Raw genomic sequence first — 19,759 nt, forward strand, 5'->3', positions numbered from 1 at the left:
GGGCAGGAGTTGATCTGTTAGAGGGTAGGAGAGCTCTGCAGAGGGACCTTGCCAGGCTGCACAGATGGGCAGAGGCCAAGGGCAGGAGATTGAACACATCCAAGTGCCAGGTGCTGCATTGGCCACAGCAACCCCAGGCAGAGCTACAGGCTGGGGTCAGAGTGGCTGAGAGCAGCCAGGCAGAAAGGGACCTGGGGGGACTGGTTCATAGTGGACTGAACAATAGGCAGCAGGGTGCCCATGTGGCCAAGAAGGCCAAGGGCATCCTGGCCTGCATCAGGAAGAGTGTGGCCAGCAGGAGCAGGGAGGTCATTGTGCCCTGTGCTCAGCACTGCTCAGGCCACACCTTGAGTCCTGTGTCCAGCTCTGGGCTCCTCAGGTTAGGAAAGATGTTGAGATGCTGGAAGGTGTCCAGAGAAGGGCAACAAAGCTGGGGAGGGGTCTGGAGCACAGCCCTGTGAGGAGAGGCTGAGGGAGCTGGGGTTGCTTAGCCTGCAGAAGAGGAGGCTCAGGGGAGACCTTCTTGCTCTCTCCAACTCCCTGAAGGGAGGTTGGAGCCAGGTGGGGGTTGGTCTCTTCTCCCAGGCAAGCAGCACCAGAACAAGAGGACACAGTCTCAAGCTGTGCCAGGGAAGGTTTAGGCTGGAAGTGAGGAGAAAGTTCTTCCCAGAGAGAGATTGGCCCTTGGAATATGCTGCCCAGGGAGGTGGTGGAGTCCCCATCCCTGGAGGTGATTAGGAAGAGCCTGGCTGAGGCACTTGGTGCCATGGTTTAGTTGATCAGATGGTGTTGGCTGACAGGTTGGACTTGCTGGTCTCTGAGGTCTTTTCCAACCTTATTGGTTCTATGATTCTATGATTCTAATCTCCAACCTACACCTCCCCCTGAACCTTTGAACTTAAAGACATTTCAGATGCTCTCTGAGCTTCCTGGAGCCTCTGTGAGCTGCAGCTCTGTCATTTCTGCTACAAGCTACCTGCTGAAAGGCCTCCCCCACCCCCTCCCCAGCCTTACTGAGGCCTTGTTTTGTAAACCTCATTAGAGTCTCATCTTGCAGAGCTCTTGGGGGCTGTTTGCCTTGATAAAGCACCACAGAAATCGGAGTGCCTGTTGATTTTGGAGCCTTTCTTACAAGACAATTGTGCTTCCAATTAGGGATTTCCTTCTCTTCCACGCACAACACAAACTGTTTGTTTTTTTCTTTGCTAGATGGCTTGCAGTGCCTGCCCTGGGCTGATAAGCTCTGTGCCAGGCCTTTTGTCTCTCTGTGTGTGTGTACAGGACACCCTGCACAGGGAGGGGACTGGATACAGCTCCCCAGGCTGATACCAGGCAGTGCTCACTCTCCCCAGCAGCTGTCTGGCTGTGGGGGAAATGCAGGCACTGCCAAATGTGGAATTCTTTGGTTCCTAGGAATTATTTTGGGTTTTCTCAGCCTCATAAGGTTGAGAAAGTGGAGGAGCAGGGCAGAGGTGCTGCTGTTTGCCAGCACAGTGTCTGCTGGAAAGAGGCTTGGCCCAAGGAAGGATGCTCTTGCAGGTCCCACAGCCCTGCAAGTGTTGTGTCTGAGGACTGAGCCTGAGTACCTGAGCACTGTGCCCAGCTGTGGTGCCCCCAGCACAAGAAAGACCTAGAGTTGTTGGAGAGGGTCCAGAGGAGGCCACTAGAATGGTCAGAGGCTGGAGAACCTCCCCTGTGGGGCCAGGCTGGGAGAAGAGAAGGCTGCAGGGAGAGCTCAGAGCAGCCTTCCAGAACAAGGGGACACAGTCTCAAGCTGTGCCAGGAGAGGTTTAGGCTGGAGGTGAGGAGAAAGTTCTTCACAGAAAGAGTAATTGGCCTTTGGGATGTGCTACCCAGGGAGGTGGTGGAGTCCCCATCCCTGGAGGTGTTCCAGAGGGGATTGGATGTGGCACTTGGAGCCATGGTCTAGCCATGAGGTCTGTGGTGACAGGTAGGACTCGATGATCCTCGAGGTCTCTTCCAACCTTGGTGATCCTGTGAGACTGTCCCTTCCACCCCTGATATAATCCTGTTATGCCATGAAGCTGGCTGTGCCAATGCATGCAGGTTGCTGAGGCTGGGGGAGAGGAGGGAATTGTCTCAAACTACTTTGCAAAGAGTAGGAGATAAAGTTCACTCTGGAGTCTGTAACGTGCTCTGGAACATTTGTCCTCTGGCAGTGGCCTGTGCTAAAAGCACATCAATAGAATCGCTGATGCTGCTCTTGAGCAAGGAGGCAATTACAGAGCGTGGGGAGGGGCCACACTGCAGAGCTGGAAGGGCTGTTAGAGCCCTTCCCATTAAGTTCCCAGCCTTAAATCCATGGCTTACTGCATCTCTAGCTTCTAGTGCCATAAAGTGCAAACTGCAGACTGAAGAGATCATTAGAATAATACACAATGGATTCACCTCCATGAATAAAAATGATGGAACGCAGAGGGTTCCTTTGGGGCTGAGCAGATGCAAGTCAGGGCAAGAAAGAGCACGCTCCCAGGGAGCCTGTCTGAGAGAGCAGCAGATCTGGATGTGCTCTGAAGGTTGTGCACTGAGGGCAAGGCTCTGCCTTAACCTCCTTGATGTCAATAGTTCCTGAGAGAAAAATTGAAGCCCTTCCGAGAAGGTTTTGCTGTTCCCTGATGGCAAATCAAGGAAAGGGTCTGTGCTGATTAAGTCACTGCCAGGAGGTCACCCAGCTCAGCCAGGCTGAGTTGGAAGGCTCTTCAATCAATCACCTCTTCTTCTGCCCCTGTCCATTACTCATCCAGCTCTGTACCTGCTCTGGAGGTGCAGGAGGGGCCTTGTGTGCAATAACCTCTGGGGATGCTTGAACATCAGCAACCTTAATAGGTTGAATGCTTGAACAGTAGGTCTTTTCCAACCTGGTCTATTCTATTCTATTCTATTCTATTCTATTCTATTCTATTCTATTCTATTCTATTCTATTCTATTCTATTCTATTCTATTCTATTCCATTCCATTCCATTCCATTCCATTCCATTCCATCTCATTCCATTCCATTCCATTCCATTCCATTCCACTCCATTCCATTCCATCTCTCTAGGCAGCCTGCTCCAGTGCTCTGTGAGCCTAACATTAATAGATGAGGGGTGAGCAACTGATGTCCTTTACCTGGACCTGGGCAAAGCCTTTGACACTGTCCCGCACCACATCCTGGTCTCCAAGCTGGTGACACATGGGTTTGATGGGTGGACCACTAGATGGATACAGAACTGGCTTGATGGCCAAAGAGTGGCTGTGCATGGGTCCATGTCCCAGTGGAGGCCAGGGACAAGCAGAGTCCCTCAGGGATCAGTCCTGGGACCAGGCTTGTTCAACATCTTTGCATTGAGTGCACTCTCAGCAGGTTTGCTGATGACACCAAGCTGTGTGGTGCAGCAGACAGCTGGAGGGAAGGGATCCATCCAGAGGGACCTGGACAGGCTGGAGAGGTGGGCACAAGCCAGCCTCATGAGGTTCAACAAGACCAAGGGCAGGGTCCTGCATCTGGGTTGAGGCAATCCCAGGCTGGGCAGGGACTGGCTGGAAAGCAGCCCTGAGGAGAGAGACTTGGGGGTGCTGGGGGAGGAGAAGCTCACCAGGAGCTCTCAGTGTGCACTTGCAGCCCAGAAAGCCAATCAGAGCCTGGGCTGCAGCAAGAGAAGTGTGGCCAGCAGGGCAAGGGAGGGGATTCTGCCCCTCTGCTCAGCTCTGGGGAGACCCCACCTGGAGTACTGCCTCCAGTTCTGGAGCCCCTATTACAAGAGGGATCTGGAGGTGGTGGAAGGTGTCCAGAGAAGGGCCATGAGGATGAGCAGAGGGCTGGAGCACCTCTCCTATGAGGGACAGACTGAAGGAGTTGGGGTTGTTCAGTGTGGAGAAGAGAAGGCTCAGAGGTGACCTAATTGTGGCCTTCCAGGATCTGAAGGGGGCTACAAGAAGGCTGGGGAGGGACTTCTCAGGATCTCAGGGAGTGATAGGACTAGGGGGAATGGAATGAAGCTGGAGGTGGGGAGATTCAGGCTGGACATGAGGAGGAAGTTCTTCCCCATGAGAGTGGTGAGGCCCTGGAATGGGTTGTGCAGGGAGGTGGTTGTGGCCCCATCCCTGGAGGTGTTTAAGCCCAGGCTGGATGAGGCTCTGGCCAGCCTGATCTAGTGTGGGGTGTCCCTGCCCATGACAGGGGGGCTGGAACTAGCTGATCCTTGTGGTCCCTTCCAACCCTGACTGATTCTATGATACTAAATGTGCTGAGGGTCCACTCTGTCCCTTCATCCAGGTCATTGATGAAGATATTGGACAAGATTGGACCTAGTATTGACCCTTGGGGAAGAGAAGCAGATGTCAGTGATGTTGGCTTACACTCTTCTGCCAGCCCAAAGAGATCACTGCCATCACAAAAAGGGGTGAGACCTTCTTCATAAGAACTGAGGAGCATTGTGCAGGAGCAATCTGCTTTCCTTCACTTCCCACTGGAGAACCAGGAAGCTTGGCCCTTCCAGGCATGCACTTTCCTACCCCAAACTGTCACCACACACATCTTGGATGTTTCAGTGGAGACTTTCTGTAGAATCATAGAATGGTCCAGGCCAGAAGGGACCTCCAAAGGTCATCCAGTCCAACCCCCCTGCAGTCAGCAGGGACATCCCCAACTAGAGCAGGTTGCACAGAGCTTCATTGAGCCTCACCTTGAATACCTCCAGGGGTGGGGCCCCAACCACCTCCCTGGTGAATCTGTTCAGTGTTCCACCTCCCTCATGGTGAAGAACTCCTTCCTGATATCCAATCTAAACATGCCCTGCTCTGGTTTGAAACCTTTGCCACTCATCCTGCCCAGGGCTGTTGCAGAGGCCTGTGGGATTTTCTTACAAGGCATTGACCAAGCCTAAACTCTGCTATTATCATTCACACTTCCAGTAAAGAGCTGCACAGATCCAGGAGCCTTAGACCACAGCAGAGCTCTGTAGCATCCAACCATTCCAGCTTTTGATCCTGAGCCAACTTCAGGCTCTCACAGAGCAGAGCTCTGGCTAGCAGGGACCTGGAAGAAGCTTCCGCTCCGTTTCCTAAGTGGAAGAGACGCAGCAGCAGCACTCCCAGCTTTCCTTTTCCTCCCACTTCCTCCAGCCATAAAACACTCCTCATAGATGGACTACCTAATGGTTTAAGCACAACTCTGGCAGCTGATGAAATATCTCCTTGCTTTAATCAGAATCCAGAAGCAAACAAGGAGGGAAATAAAAGGAGCCGATAATACGCTCGGCTGTGTGCACAAAAGTGGAATGAAATATATGGAGCTGGTAATGGCCCCGCTGCCACAGCTTAAAAAACATTTGCCTTGACTTGCATAAGTGTCAATTCAGCTTGCACTTGATACATTGCACCCTGGTTAGAGCTGCTGGCTGTTAAAACCTGCTCTCTTACTCACCCGCCGCTGAGGTGCCCTAAGTAGCTGCTCTGTTCTTGGGTAATGATGTATACAGCAGGCAAAGCTTTTGCTTTAAAAGCTCAACTTTTAGGCTGCCTGTATTGGTTGGTTTTTTTTTTTGTTCCTTCCCCCTGCCACATCCCTGCTTTAGGGAAGGAGCCCAGCAGCTCAGCCACAGGATCACAGGATCACAGGATCACAGGAGGTTAGGTGTCGGGAGGGACCTCCAGAGATCATAGAATCAGCCAGGTCGGAAGAGGCCTCCAAGATCACCCAGTCCAACCTATCACCCATCCTTACCCAATCAACCAGACCATGGCACTAAGTGCCTCATCCAGGCTTTTCTTGGAGAGCTGCAGGGATGGGGACTCCACCACCTCCCTGGGCAGCACATCCCAATGGCCAATATCTCTCTCTGGGAAGAACTTTCTCCTCACCTCCAGCCTAAACCTCCCCTGGCACAGCTTGAGACTGTGTCCTCTTGTTCTGGTGCTGCTTGCCTGGGAGAAGAGACCAACCCCCACCTGGCTACAACCTCCATTCAGGGAGTTGGAGAGAGCAAGAAGGTCTCCCCTGAGCCTCCTCCTCTCCGGGCTAAGCAACCCCAGCTCCCTGAGCCTCTCCTCACAGGGCTGTGCTCCAGACCCCTCCCCAGCTTTGTTGCCCTTCTCTGGACACCTTCCAGCAGCTCAACATCTTTTTGAATTGAGGGGCCCAGAACTGGACACAGATCATTGAGTCCAACCCCCCTGCCAGAGCAGGAGCAGAGAATCCAGCACAGGTCACACAGGAACACATCCAGATGGGGCTGGGAAGGCTCCAGAGAAGGAGACTCCACAACCTCTCTGGGCAGCCTGCTCCAGGGCTCTGGGAGCCTCACAGGGAAGAAGTTCCTCCTCATGCTGAGGTGGAACCTCCTGTGCTGCAGCTTACATCTATTGCCCCTTGTCCTGTCCCAGGGAGCAAGTGAGCAGAGCCTGTCCCCTCCCTCCTGAGACCCCCAGCCTTCAGATATTTATAAGCTTTGATTAAATCCCCTCTCATTCCAGTTTCCAGATTTGAGCTGTTGATGCCACCAGGTTCCTCGAGGCTATCAGGGTCAGAAGCAGAGTTCATAAAGAGGGGCTCCTGCAGCTGATCTTGGCTTACCCTTACAGACTTGAGGCTTGAATCCTGCATCCACTACTACTACCACAAAGCATGATTCAAGGCAGAGCTCTTTTGCCAAGCTCACTGTGAGAAGAACCTCTTGGCCATTTGCTGGGGGCGGGTAGGGACGAGCCAAGCCAGGCCTCGTGCTGTGCCAGTGCAGCTCTCCAGCTCCCGGGCAGCCTGGCTGGTGGCAGAGCAGAGGAGTTGGGAGCTCTGTGTGCAGCTACCTGGAAATATTGCAAAGCTCCATTGCCATTTGTTAAACCTTCTGTTCCACTGCATGTCCTCGTGGCTGGCCTCAGTGTCTACGTGCTGTGGCTGGACTGTGGGAAGCACAGAAGCACAGAATTCCAGGGGCTTAAGGGACCTCAAAAGCTCATCCAGTCCCAACCCCTCTGCCAGAGCAGGGTCACCTACACCAGATCACACAGGACCACATCCAGGTGAGTTTCTTTCCATGGCACTTCCTCTGCCTCAGCTTCCACCACTGCCCCTTGTGCTGGCATTGGGCATCCCCCAGCAGAGCCTGGCTCCAGCCTCTGGGCACTCACCCTGCACAGCTTTAGCACCAGCAAGGAGGTCACCCTCAGGCTCCTCCTCTCCAAGCTACAGAGCCCTCAGCTCCCTCAGGCTCTCCTCATACAGGAGATGTTCCATTCCCTTCATCAACCTCATGGCTCTGTGCTGGACTCTCTCAAGCAGCTCTGTGTCTTTCTTGAACTGAGGGCCCCAGAACTGGACACAATATTCCAAATGTGGCCTCACCAGGGCAGAGTAGAGGGGGAGGAGAACCTCTCTTGACCTACTGGTCATAGCCCTTCTAACCCACCCCAGGATGCCATTGGCCTTCCTGGCCACCAGAGCACGTTGCTGGCTCATGGTCATCCTCCCATCCACCAGGACCCCCAGGTCCCTTTTGCCTTCACTGCTCTCCAGCAGGTCAGTCCCCAACCTATAGGAAGAGACTGGATGGGGTGCCTGGTGCTATGGTTTAGTTGATCAGATGGTGTTGGGTGGTAGGTTGGACTGGATGATCTCAAAGGTCTTTTCCAACCTGCTCTATTCTATTCTATTCTATTCTATTCTATTCTATTCTATTCTATTCTATTCTATTCTATTCTATGCTATGCTATGCTATGCTATGCTATGCTATGCTATGCTATGCTATGCTATGCTATGCTATGCTATGCTATTCTAGTGCATGGAGTTGCTCCTTCCCAGCTGCAAGACTCTCCCCTTGCCCTTGTTGAACCTCATCAAATTTCTCCCTGCCCAGCTCTCAGCCTGCCCAGGTCTGGCTGAATGGCAGCACAACCTTCTGGTGTCAGCCACTCCACCCATCTTGGTGCCATCAGCAAACTTGCTGGCAGTGCCCTCTGTGCCCTCATTCAGGTCCTTGATGAATATATTGAACAGCTCTGGTCCCAGTACTGACCCCTGAGGGACTCCACTAGACACAGGCTCCAACTAGACTCTGCCCCATTGACCATGACTCTTTGACTCCTTCCCTTCAACCAGTTCTCAATCCCCCTCTCTGGAGATGAGAGTTCTCTGCTGTTCTTTCTCTGCTGGGAAGGCCTCACCTCTCTCAGCCTTCTGCCTGTCCCAGCTGCATCATTTGGCTGGTCTTGGGAGGACTGAGGCCCCAGACTCATCCAAGTCCTCTGTTGTCAGCAGGCAGTGAATGCTTGACAAAGGCTCTTCTCCTCTGGGCTGTTTGATCTCTGTGGGTCTCAGGTGTCTGAGGTCATGCAGTTGTTCCTGCCCTCTTTGCATTATCATGACAGCTGAAACACAAAACAGCCCAGGAAGAGATTCCACTTTCTCCTGTGGGATTCAAAATTGACCTGCAGCCTCCTACCACCCAGACAACTCTCTTAGTTTTCTCCTCCTGATGACACTGAGTCAAACTGAAGTCTCGTCTCTTTAGCCTCTGTCCTCCCTGCCCTCTTTACCTCTGAGCTGCTTCCACCTTTGTTCCTGAGCACACATTTAGCTTCTGTGATCAGTCCTGATGGACCCACAGCTCTGTTCTCATGTTGAGGTCACATCTGTCAGAGGCTTGTTCCTGTTTCTGTCTCAGCCCAGGCTTAAGGTCCCTGTCTAAGTGCAGCACTGGCCCTGTGTTGCTTTTACCCTTCATCCTTGCACTTTGTTTTCCCTCCTCTTGTAAGTTGTTCTTTTATCCCCTCCTAGAACCTTGTGGTCCTCATCCCACCTTGCTCCTGCTGTATAACAAGACCTTGTCTCTGTGCTAATGCTCACATCTCTGCCCTTGCAGGTTCTGGTGCTGCTGCCCCACTCACCTGGAGCCCCCTCTGTACAGAGTCCCCCTGCCAGCAGCACCTCCAGCAGCTCTCCAGACTTTCACTCCAGCACTCATCTTTGTGCCACCTCTGCTTCCTTTCTCTCTGGGCTGGAGAAATGCTATTAGTGGGCACTGGAGTGCTCTGTCCTTTGAGGGCTCCACCGCTCAGGGCAGCACATCCAGGCTGGTTTGTTCTGCTGGGTGTCTCACTGAGTGTCCTGGAGCTGCTCTGAGCCAAAAGGGAGCCAGGGAGAAAGGACTTACAAGGGGCTGTAAGTTAGTGCACCTAGCACTGGGCAAGACAGTTTACCTTACAGCTGCTTCCCAAGACTTTACAGCCTCTAATTCTCATGTCATACTGCCTTGGACTTTGTTTACTCTGGAGACAATTGAGGAGATGGCTTTGAGTGCTTCTCAAACACTGAACAGCAAGAGCTGGATTGGGATGTGTGAATTGCTGAGAGCATTAAGTGACAGCTGCTGTACTTGTGACCCTTGGGTGAGGAAATCAGAGGCTATGAGACCTCCAGAAAGGCTTTCTGCCACTTTATCTACTCTGCCTGGGGTCCCCAAGGCTTGCTTGGAGATGTGCTTCTAAGGACTGCTTAGTGCTCACATGTTTACAGTGCAATGGAGTTAAAAGCTCTTGGGATTCACCTTGCTGCTGGAAAAGCTGGGTGGGAAGCCAGGCTGCCTTGAAAGCTTTTCAAACAGGATTAAAGCTTCCCTTACTCTGAGGATAGGAATGGGAAGGCTTTTGCCATAGCAGGAAGGGGGATTTGTACCTGGGATTAGCTATGCCCTGCTTTGGGGGCAGCCTCATGGTGTTGGGGAGGAATAACCACAGCTGGACTTTGTCAGTCCTGGCTTTCTCAGGAGGCAGTTTCAGGGTTTCCAAGCTGAGCCCTCTTGATTTGTTGGCCCTGCCAGAGTGGGCAGCAGTCCCAAGATAAAAGAGAGGAAGCTGGTGCAGAGAGGCAGTGAGCTTTACACAGGACTTTTGTCTTCATGATGCCAATTCCCTTCCCTCTGCAGACTTCTGCCTCTGGGAGGGGGGCTGCAGCACTCCAGGTGAGCTTTCTGACTTGCTCTGTGGGTGGATGGGAAGCAGGAGCAGTGCCAAAGGCCTCCATCAAATCCTTTGCATAGCAGGGAAGTCCTTCCTCCATTTCTGCTGATCTTTTCCTTCAGCATTGGTTTTGGAGGGGGATTCACCTCCTCCTGGCCTCAGCCAGAGGATCTGGACCTCTGGGGGGCTGAGCTTGGTTCATGTGGATCCTTACAGGCATGCTCATGCCAGCAGCTAACGTGGGGCTTGTTAGACACAGAGCTGAGCTCCTCCAGACCTCAGGAGCTGGGGGACAGAGCTGCTGCATGAGAGCAACTGAACTGTCTAGGAAACACTGCTGGAGCCCAGGGTGCTTTAAGGAGTCCACAGCACAAAGGGTGATTGCAAAGATGTGTCATGGTTCTGAATCACACATTGCCATCCCCCCACCCTACCCCAGGATGCTGCTCACTGGGCTAAGAGCTTTGTTTAAAGGCAGCTTTTCCCAGCTGCTGCCTCTGAAGTACAGGGGGAGAGAGAGATCCCCTTTATCACAAGGTGAATCTAGAGGTGATAGGCCCTGTAGGCTTGGAAGAGAGTTTCCTTCCCCACCAGGAGCACAGGGAAGGCTCTTCCCTCCCTCTGTGATGAGGAATGTCTTTGTGCTGCTCAGCACTAGGGTGCCACTGGCAGTAAACCAGCATTCCTGTGCCTGTGCCAGCTCCCTTGGGGAGGTGCCAGTCCCCTTGGGGAGGTGCCAGCCCCCCTGGGGAGGTGCCAGCCCGCCTTGGGGATGTGCTAGCACTATAAATCCCAGGGTCCAAGCCCTTTCTGAACATCAAGGTGGTGTTTTTTTTTTTCCCAAAGCAGCTGTGGGCTGGTGAGTTCAGGATATTCCTGACAGAAAGAGCTTGGCTGCTGGGAGGTGGAGCCCAGCTGCCTGCCCTGCCAGCGACTCTGTGACCTTGGCTAAGTCCTCCTTGGGATGGGGTGGCCTGAGATGAGAGCTTGAGAAGGGTCTGTGAACAGAAATGTGCTTATGGAGGCACAGGAGAAAAGAAATGGATAAACCATCCAGGAAATTCTGTAATTTTTCTATCCACTAGTACCTGGGGGGGAAAAAAACCTCCATGGAACTTGGCTGGAATCCCTCCTCACTTAATCCCTTTCTCCTTGACAAATGCTGTGAATTCTCCATGCTGGAGCATATTCTTCAAGAGGAGCCTGGCTGTTAGTACATTAAGAGGCAATTTAATATTGAATGCACACTGAAGAAGCAGAGTTCTTGACTAGAAAGCAAACAGGAGCAGGAAGGGGATGCAAATCAAGCAAGCAAGCACCAGCCTTTCCCCAAGCCTCACCTTACATTCCCTCTTAAAGGAAGGGTAAAGCTGACCCCCCCCCATCTCCTGCTGGAGGGTCTGCTGTTGTTTTATCACTGTGTGAATGCAAGAGAAGGTGTGCAGCAAGCCAGTCCTCTGGTCATCCCTGTGCTGCTGGCAGCCCTGTGGCTGTTGGCCCTTTGCTGGATGCAGCACAGTTGAGTTTTTGGTGGGGTTTTGTTGCTCTCCACAAAGCCAAGTGCCTCAGGCAGGTCTTACCCACAATGTCCTGCTGCCTGTTCCCTCCAAATCATACAACCATAGAATCAGCCAGGTTGGAAAAGACCTCAGAGGTCATCAAGTCCAACCTATTACCTGATACCTAACACCGCCTGACAACTAAACCATGGCTCCAAGTGCCACATCCAATCCCCTCTTGAACACCTCCAGGGATGGTGACTCCACCACCTCCCTGGGCAGCACATCCTAAGGGCCAATCTCTCTTGCTGGGAAGAACTTTCTCCGCCCCTCCAGCCTAAACCTCCCCTGGCACAGCTTGAGACTGTGGCCTCTTGTTCTGGTGCTGCTTGCTTGGGAGAAGAGACCAACCCCCACCTGGCTACAACCTCCTTTCAATACCCACTTGGCTGTGCTCCTATATGACCTGCTCTAGGTGACCCTGCTCTGGCAGGGGGGGTTGGACTGGATGAGCTTTTGAGGTCCCCTCCAGCCCCTGGCATTCTGTGATTCTGTGTGGTTCTGCCTTTCTCCCTGCCTGAAGCAACCTCCCTCAGGCAGCTCCTTCACCAAGCAGGCAGCCCCCCCTCAGATGGTGTCTGGGACCCCTAGAGACCCGGACAGGTGGTTTACTCTGGCACCTTTTAGGCTCCCTGAGGTGAAGGAGAGTTGCTCTCCATTCTGTCCTAAGGATGGAGCCTGAGGGCATGGGGAGACCTGAGCCAAGGCAGCAGTTGGTGTCGTGGTGTGAGGGCAGCGCAGGGGCTTTGTCTTCTCAGCCTGAGACACACAGTGTGACTTGGTGGCCTTGCAGCTGCCCCAAGCTTCTCCTCTGGCCCTCCCTTCTCTCTCCCTGGCCCTCCCTTCTCTCTCCCTCTCCCTCCTCACTGCTTCCCTGTAACAGAGAAAGGATTGACAAGCTTGTGGAGGCTGGTTCCATCTCTTTGGTGTGGGAACAGGCAAAGAAATGTGGCTCTCAGCCTCTCCCCTGAGCCTAGGCAGGGCAGAATCCCTCTAGTACCAGGAAACTCCTCTGAGGACAATGCTTTTCCCTGCCTCCTCTGGGCCAAGAGCAGATACAAATCGCCCCACCATGCTCTGTGGGTTTCATTTCATTACCAAAAGTGTCCCTGCTGAAAGCCAATGCCCTTCACAGGTGCTAAGGGAGAAAAATGTGTCTGAAATAGCCCATCTGGTCCGTGGAGTTTGATCACTTCCCCCTTCCATCTCACTGCCCTCATTACTAAGAAATGCCCAGATGCTGTTAGCAGTCCATTCCCCTAATCACACTGCTGCTTCATCAAGTGCAGCCTCCATTAGAGGAGAAAGTGAAGAAGCTTTTCTTCTGCTCCTGCTGGGGAAGGAGGAAATCATGTTGGGAAATCGTGTTTGGCCCCAGAGGAGGGCTGGGAAGGGAAGAACAGCCCCAGGGCAGCAGAGAGTGGAGCTGCTGCTCTGTCAGCGTGATGGGGCAGAGGCTTTGAGCAAGCAGTGCAAAGAATTTAAAGCAGAATTAACCAGGTTGGAAAAGACCTCAGAGATCATCAAGTCCAACCTCTCACCCAACACCATCTGATCAACTAAACCATGGCTCCAAGTGCCACATCCAATCCCTCTGGAACACCTCCAGGCATGGGGACTCCACCACCTCCCTGGGCAGCACATCCCAGTGGCCAATCTCTCTCTCTGGGAAGAATTTTTTCCCAACCTCCAGCCCAAACCTCCCCTGGCACAGCTTGAGACTGTGTCCTCTTGTTCTGGTGCTGGGGGCCTGGGAGAAGAGACCAACCCCCACCTGGCTACAACCTCCCTTCAGAGAGTTGGAGAGAGCAAGAAGGTCTCCTCTGAGCCTCCTCTTCTCCAGGCTAAGCAACCCCAGCTCCCTCAGCCTCTCCTCACAGGGCTGTGCTCCAGACCCCTCCCCAGCTTTCTTGCCCTTCTCTGGACAGCTTCAAGTCTCTCAATGTCCTTCTTGACCTGAGGAGCCCAGAACTGGACAGAGGACTCAAGGTGTGGCCTCAGCAGTGCTGAGCACAGGGCACAATGACTTCCCTGCTCCTGCTGGCCACACTCTTCCTGATGCAGGCCAGGATGCCCTTGGCCTTCTTGGCCCCCTGGGCACACTGCTGGCTCCTGTTCAGCTGCTGTCAACCACTACCCCCAGGTCCCTTTCTGCCTGGCTGCTCTCAGCAACTCTGACCCCAGCCTGGGGTTGTTGTGGCCAATGTGCAGCCCCTGGCACTTGGACTTGTTGAATGCCATCCTGTTGGCCTCTGCCCATCTGTCCAGCCTGGCAAGGTCCCTCTGCAGAGCTCTCCAACCCTCTAACAGATCAACTCCTGCCCCCAGCTTGCTGTCATCTGCAAACTTACTGATGATGGACTCAATTCCCTCCCCCAGATCATCAATAAAGATATTGAACAGGCTGGGGCCCAGCACTGAGCCCTGGGGGACACCAGGGATTTGCTGCTTTTCTCTTCATCTCCCTGCCTGGCTCTTGGGTAGTCACTGAGACAACTAAACCTCTTCCCTGTGTGAAACATCAATGAACCCAAAGTGCCTTTTTCCTGTCCTGATAGTCTGGGGGGGGGGGGCTGTAGCCAGCACCTGATGCTTGAGAAGGGGAAAGAGAGACAGGGAGCTGCTGGAGAGAGTCCAGCAGAGGCTCTGAAGATGCTGAAAGGGCTTGGAGCATTTCTGTGGGATTCTGTGGCACTGATCTCAGTGCAGTGGCCCTGTGACAAGACAGCAAGCAGGGAGGTTGTGCTTCAAGTTCCCTTTGAGCTGCACCCTTGTGGGAAACCCCCAAGCACAGAGAGCAGGAGGGAACAGGGGAGAGTTAGGGGCAATGAGTAGACCTCCAAGGTGGCTTGGAGGAATGGAGGCTTTCTGCTGTTTCCTGTCAGCCTCACAGCTCTAAGAAGCAGAGGAGCACTTTTGTCTCTACTCCTCTTGCTGTCTCTCTTCCCCTGTCCCCACTGGCCTCTCACAGAGGAGCCAGAAGCACTGCTCTGGGATGAGCAAAGCCTCAGAGACACAGATGTGGATTCAGATGCTCACTGTCTGAGCTGGCTTGAGTCAGGCACAGCAGCCTCCCAGGCAAGCTGGGCCCTGGCATGAGCGGTTGGCTACAGGACAGCAGGGGCAGGAATCACACCAAGCTGCCTGGCCTGGGAAGTGGTGGCTCTCCTGCTCTGCAGCTGCTAAGGATCTCAGCAGAACATCTGGCAGGAGATGAGTGTGCAGTCTGCCTGTGACTTGGTGCTGGCTTCCTCTGGATGGCAGTGGCTGAGTTTTCTATTTTCACAGGTCCCAGCTCCTCTCACCTTGGTCACATTGCCTGGATGATGAACAAACTCCGCTCTGCTTGCTGTGTGCAGCCACCTCCACCCCACCCTGCCACTGCTGTGTGCTGTGCTAACACAGTGACAGCTCTTGGTGAGCTCTGCAGAGCTCTTTGGGGCTGGACACCACTGCACTCAAGGCAGTGCCAGCCCTGGCTCTGAGAGCTGTGGCAGGGAACAAAGCTCTCAGATATTTGCTGTAGTCTCCTTTCCAGCACATCCAGGCTGCTGCCCACAGACATTATTCTCCTGCTGACCTGCCTGCTGTGTGGTGATATCCACACCTCTCTGACATGCGAGATTTGCTCTTGCAGCTGGCTCAGGCCAGCAATGCAGGTGAAGAGAAGGCAAAGACTGCAGGGGATGCCCTTGGCAGTGTCCCTGAGTGCATTGTGAGACCTGCCAGTGGTGCTCCTGCCCCTGCCCCTTCACCCTGCCTCCTGTGCACAGGGCACAGAGCTGGGCATGCCAGCACTCCCATCCAGTGAATCACACCTCCAACCTTCTCCTTCCTCAGCCACACCAACAAACAGCTCTCCTGTGCCTTTCTGGGGGAATCCTGAGGGTGCAGAATCTACAGCACAGGCTGAAGGCGAAGGCAAAGCATTGCCTGGCAGCAGCTCACAGGCAGCACTGACCAAGCTGTCTCCTGCAGAATGGGACTGCCTGTGCCAGGGCTCTGTGTCCTCAGCTGGACATTTGCTGAGATGGGGAGAGAGCTGCTCCCCTTCCAGCACTCTTCAGGGGGCTCTCATCCTCTGTTGTGCACTGGGCCTGGCAACAGGTAGGGAGTTGTGAGCAAGGGGAGTCCTTGAGCCCCATGGATGGAACAGCGGCAAGAGTGGTAGAGTTGGTGGTGGGCTCCACAGAGCACTTCAGCCAAAGCAATCTCTAACCTTCAAAGGTGGCTCCAGTGGGTTTGTGAGTGAAACAACCATATACCTTAGGCTTGTGGCATTGCAGCTGAGTGAGAGGTCTGAGGTGGGGAGTTGGCTACCCACACATGGGGATGTCCCAGCTGAGCTGAGGATCCTTCTGTTGTAAGGGAACTGTGCTGGTTTGGGCTTTAACCAGAGTGTAAAAGCTCAGATGGTAACTCCCTGAAGGAAGGAGGGAGGTTGGTCTCTTCTCTCAAGCAACCAGCACCAGAACAAGAGGACACAGTCTCAAGCTGTGCCAGGGGAGGTTGAGGCTGGAGGTGAGGAGAAAGTTCTTCACTGAGAGAGTTGTTAGCCATTGGGATGTGCTGCCCAGGGAGGTGGTGGAGTCCCCATCCCTGGAGGTGTTCAAGAGGGGATTGGATGTGGCACTTGGTGCCATGGTTTAGCCATGAGGTCTGTGGTGACAGGTTGGACTTGATGATCTTTGAGTTCTCTTCCAACCTTGGTGATTCTGTGTGTGACCTGTGCTGGATTCTCTGCTCCTGCTCTGGCAGGGGGGTTGGACTGGAAGATCTCCAGAGGTCCCTTCCAACCCCTAACACCCTGTGAGCCTGTGAGTGAGCAGCATCTTGTTGTGTGCCAAGGAAAGTACAGCCCAGAATCCCTTCATGGTGAGGGCTGAAAGGGACCTCTGGGGATCATCCAATCCAACCCCCCACAGCAGCTTGCCCGGGATCCCAAAGTCCTCCTCTCCCCTCTCCCCTGCCCTGGCAATCACTTTGTGTGCACATAAACGCTCAGTGGCTGCTCATCAGGATCACTGCAATGGGGTTTGCAGCCCTCTGAGCACTCAGTTTATGACTATTATGGGTTTGAATGGGGGTTTGCAGCCCTCTGAGCACTCAGTTAATGACTATTATGGGGTTTGGGGTGGAGGGTTTTTTTATGGTGGTTTCTGTTTGGAGAAAAAGAAAGAAAGGAAGAAAGAGAGAAAGAAAGGGAGAAAGGAAGGAAGAAAGAAAGAGAGAAAGGAAGGAAGGAAGGAAGAAAGAAAGAAAGAAAGAGAAAGAAAGAAAAAGAAAGAGAAAGAAAGAAAGAGAAAGAAAGAAAGAAAAGAAAGAAAGAAAAAGAAAGAAAGAAAAGAAAGAAAGAAAGAAAAGAAAGAAAGAGAAAGAAAGAAAGGAAAGAAAGAGAAAGAAAGAAAAGAAAGAAAGAAAGAAAAGAAAGAAAGAGAAAGAAAGAAAGGAAAGAAAGAAAGAAAGAGAAAGAAAGAAAGGAAAGAAAGAGAAAGAAAGAAAACAAAGAAAGAAAGAAAAGAAAGAAAGAAAGGAAAGAAAGAAAGAAAGAGAAAGAAAGAAAGGAAAGAAAGAAAGAAAGAGAAAGAAAGAAAGGAAAGAAAGAAAGAAAGAGAAAGAAAGAAAGGAAAGAAAAAGAAAGAAAACAAAGAAAGAAAGAAAAGAAAAAGAAAGGAAAGAAAGAAAGAAAGGAAAGAAAGAGAAAGAAAAGAAAAGAAAGAAAGGAAAGAAAGAAAGAGAAAGAAAGAAAGAAAGAAAGGAAAGAAAGAAAGAAAGAAAGAAAGGAAAGAAAGAGAAAGAAAGAGAACAAAGAAAGAAAGAAAAGAAAGAAAGAAAGGAAAGAAAGAAAGAAAGGAAAGAAAGAGAAAGAAAGAAAGAAAGAAAAGAAAGAAAGGAAAGAAAGAAAGAGAAAGAAAGAAAGAAAGAAAGGAAAGAAAGAAAGAAAGAAAGGAAAGAAAGAAAGAGAAGGAAAAGTCCCACAGGGATTTGGTTAACATAATTGTGTTGAGCAAACCTGAAATATTTGAAAGCTTTTAAGTGCCTGCTCCATCTCCATCCAAGGTTTGTCTTGGAACATGTGAGCTTGCAACAGGCATTTTCCAATTAAGGGAAACAGCAGTGAGGATAATGGGTTTATGGAAATGGAAGAGCCACGCTGGAGGGGGATGGAAAGCCAAAAAGCATTAATCTTAATAGGATCCTTTGGCTTGCTTGCTTTTATTCCCCCCTCCCCCCCCCCTCCCCCCCTTTGGTAGTTTTGCTTTTCCTTGAAACTTCAGAAAAATGCCCCCTGGCCTGGCCCTGGGTCTCCTGTGGCTTCCTCTCCCCCCCCCCCCCCCCCCCCCTTTTTCCCCCTCATTTACTTCACTTTATCTGTTTTTTTTTAAAGCTCCCCCTTTCCCTCCGAGCAATCATCCCCAGGATGGAGGCTCATGCACACAGGCAGTCATCTGCCACTTGAACTGAGCCTGCAGGGTGGGGAATGGGGGATTCTGGCTCGGCAAGGCAGAGGAACCCTTCAAAGAGCAAAGCCTCCCTCTGCCTCTGCTTAGAGGAAAACCTCTGGGAGAGGTCTGGGCTCTGGTCCAGTTCTGCAGCTCAGTCACCTTGGGCCAGGCTCCTCCTTTCTGCGTGGTGAGGCAAATACCTTTGCCAGGAGGCTCCCCAGGATGCAGGCTGGAAGCAGTGCCAGGGAATGGCAGCTTCTCCTGCACCGCTGGGCCTGGCTGGGGCAGTGCTTGGCTGGGAAGCAGCAGGTGGGTGCTGGGGCTGGGCAGGCAGGCAGCAGTGAGCTCTGCTGGGGGGGGACACTCCTCTTTGGGAGGATGCTGTTAGAACTGCAGGTGGGATCAAAGGGGAGTTTGGTCACTTAGAGCCAGGAATGGGAACTCTGAGACCTGAGCCAAATTCCTGTGAGTAACTGGAGCTTGAAGAGGGTTGGGGACTTGTGGGCTGCACATGGCACATTGTGCAGAGGGAGCACTGTGCCAGCTCCCAGGATACTTAACCCACCACTGGCCTCTGCCACCAGCTCTAAACTGAGCTGTGAAGCATTCCCATGCCCAGCTCTCACTCCTGCTCCACCTCCATTGCATGACCAGGAGCATGGACTCCTGCAAGGTGCTTAGCTGGGCCCCATCTCTCTAGGAAAGGTCACCTTGAGCCTGGCCTGGACGTGTGTTGTGGCTGCCCTGGCCCTGGCTGTAAATGGCACTGTTGCTTCAAACCCCCTCACTCCTTTACAGTTGCTGTCTGGCAGGAAAAAGTGCTTAGACCTTTAATCTGAAAACAAAAGAGCTCAGCCTCCACAACTCTATTTATCTTTGCCCAGATCAGAAGGGCTGGAGGCTGAGACACCAGAGACGTCTCCCTAGAGGTAGGTGCATTTCAATAGCAGATGAAGGGACATATATAAAGCACTCTGCTTAGCTGGGCTTTTGCATGGCAAGGGCCCCAAAGGTACCACATAATTCCACTCTATTGAGGCTCTAATACTGCACCTGCCAGCGTGGTGTCAGTGTGATATTGGAGCGTGTCACCAGGGAGAGCATATTGATCCCAGCTGTGTGCAGCATCCTCTGCATCCTTTATGATGAGTGCATCAGCCCTCGCCCAGCTTCCCCCCATCCCCCTCCTCCCACAGCAAAAATCTTTCATCCATGAGCCCAAGCAAAATGGCTTCAGCAGTTGTGATGTCCTCAGGAAATGTGTTGGCCCTCTGCCACGAGCACAGGGACCACTTCCACACCCAGAGGCTTCCAAGCAGTGAGCAGGATGAAGACGCAGCCCTCGGCTCTGCTCTGACCTTTGGGTATTGAACAGCCCTGGCTTGGCTTCATCACCACGAGCAGGCTCCTGTCTGCTTTCCAGCCCAGAGCTTGTCCTGAGTGAAAAACACTTGGAGTAGTGCTTGGGGCCATGTTTGGAGCTGGATTTGCTGGAGAAGTGGAAAATAGAGAGTCAGAGTTCCTGCCTTTATTTGCCTTTCAGATTTGGTGTGGTACTTCCCTGCGTGCTCCAGCTCCTTCTCTTTCTGTCTCATGCTCGGGCTCGGTGCATTGCTGGTGTGCGCTAAAATCCTGCCTTTGTGTCTGTGTGTGTGTGTGCAAGGGTTTCAGCAGCTTTCCCCAAGCTCTTCTCCCACTAGAGGGTACTCCTGCCACGCCAGAAATGGATGATCAGGGCTGGATGTGCTTCGCAATGCGTCCGTCCCTCTTCCGAGCAGGCTGCTCAGCGACGGCACAGCC

This window comes from Dryobates pubescens, chromosome 13 (genome assembly GCF_014839835.1).
Source record: "Dryobates pubescens isolate bDryPub1 chromosome 13, bDryPub1.pri, whole genome shotgun sequence".
NCBI classification, from domain to species: Eukaryota; Metazoa; Chordata; class Aves; order Piciformes; family Picidae; genus Dryobates; species Dryobates pubescens.